Raw genomic sequence first — 2,245 nt, 5'->3', positions numbered from 1 at the left:
AGCTTTGTCCTCCCTGTCACTTACCACTAGGAGACATCCCCTTGACCTCATTTGCAGTCTGAGGGCAGCTATGTGGAGTGCTGTTTTGTTTGTGATCTAACAAGGAAAGCTTGCCTGAAGATCGGAGTGCAGAGGTAAGACATTAGTTAGCTATAGAAGTCAGGCAGTGGTGGCACTCACCTTTAATCCCAGCGCTGGGGAGACAGAGGCAGACCCTGTGTTCAGAACCACCCTGGATGAAATTGAGCCAGTCTAAAAGAGAAGCAGAGCTGGAGGGTGGTGGCTCAACACCTTTAATCCTAGCACTAGGGAGGTGGAGACAGGAGTGATAAGGCTGGGCAGAGAGAGGAATTTAAGGCGGGAAGAGACAGGAGCTCAGATGCAGCCTGATGATTTGTAGAGATAGGATCACCTCTTCAGTCTGGGGATTCAGTTGAGATAAAATTCTCTCTAGTAGCTGGCTGCTCTGCTTCTCTGGTCCTTCAGTTTTCATCCCCTAATATCTGACTCTGGGTTTTTATTATTAAGAACAATAGAATTTGTGCTACAGTTATGAGCGTGTAAACAGACACACACATACACACACACACACACACACACACACGTGCACCCCTCCCCCCATCACATGCACACACTGACATCCATGGGTTCAAATTTTTGGCCCGTGTTGGTGTCCAATTTGAGTCCAAAGCACCATTTCAGATGCTGGCACAGGTCCTGTAGTCCCAGGGGCCTTCTGAGTGTGTATTCACATTCTCTACTGACTTTTACACGTTGTGCGTTTCCCTATCTCTTAAAGGGCAGCTATGGATTTCAGGGCGATGACTTCTCTGTTGGCGTTTCTGCTAAGAAGTGGGCAGGTCAAACACGAGGAGGTTTCTTCACAGGTTTGGAGGTTCTCGCAGCTCTCCGCCTCCTCAGAGCTGTTCCCAGCAGTGAGGGTGGGCCCAAGGTGGCAATGATCATGTGCTATTCCACAGAGGCAGGAGGCATCCTAGAGCCCTGCCAGACTGACCACCCGGGGAAGAGAGAAAAAGAGTAGCTGGTTCTTGGTTTGAGTCCAGGGGCTTCTCTTGGGAACCCCGTAGTGTGGGGTCGCCACTGAACTGTGCTGTCTTCTGTTTCTCCCTCACTGAACTGGATCTGAGAACAGTGCGTGATGGTGGACAAAGTGAGGCCTAGGCATCAGATCTTCGGGTCTGATTCTGGGACCAGTCTCTCAACCTCTCCTGGCCCGAGAGGTAGAGGTTCCCCGTGGTCCCATCCAGATGTGTTGCTGTTTCTCTAACCTCACAGCGTCCCTGGCCTGGCTGAGAATCTTTGGATACTGGGACTCATAGCTGGGAGGCCCAGAGACAAGGACCTGACCATCTGCCCTTTGGTAGAACTTACCAGGAACATGACACCCAGCCTGCCACCGGACTGTGACAGAAGCAGAGTCCAGGTCACTTCATGCCATCGAAACAGACAGAGAGACACTTCTGAGTTCCCCCACAAACCCACTCAAAGCTGAGCTTGGGAAGCAGTTCTGATTTTGCAAAAGGAAATGAATGTGTGGGTATATGTGTTTGTGCCCATACCCGTGTGAGTGTGCATGTGCTTGCGTGTGCACCTGTGTGTATGCACCTGTGAGTGTGCACACGCAGCAACTTCAGTTGTCATTTCTGTTGATGGCTATTGAACCCAGGAATCTGCCTACCTCACCTCCCCACTGCTGAGGTTAGAAGTACACACCCCCACAGCCAGCTTTTTTATTTATTTTTAATTTTTTTTAGAATTATGGATATTTATTTATTTAATTATTCATGAGAGAATTAATATGAGCTATATTTTATTAGACTCTTGGGTTACTTGGTTTTCATATTGTGGAGGAATAATCTAAAACCAACAGACTTTTCACAAACTCTGACTGACCATGCAAGAATCATACAAATAATCTTTCAGGGAGCCTCCAGCCTTCAATCCACACCTGTTCTGAGGATTTAGGTTTGTGAGACAGAGTCATTATTGCCTTCTCCTCGTGTATCAGTAACTCTAGTCACAATGGACATGACTGGTCCCTGGGATTGCCATTACAATGGCATGGTGAAGTAGTTCTCTGTCTACTTAGAGAAGAGACAGGAAATTGTACCATTAGAGAAGTCTCTGCTATGCTTACTCACACTCACACTTCTGACTCTAATGATGATCTTTAATTTTCAGATGTGCGACCCAGATGTTCATTCCAGATGTGCGATCCAGATGT

This window comes from Microtus ochrogaster, chromosome 10 (genome assembly GCF_000317375.1).
Source record: "Microtus ochrogaster isolate Prairie Vole_2 chromosome 10, MicOch1.0, whole genome shotgun sequence".
NCBI lineage: Eukaryota > Metazoa > Chordata > Mammalia > Rodentia > Cricetidae > Microtus > Microtus ochrogaster.
This window is presented reverse-complemented; position numbering follows the sequence as displayed.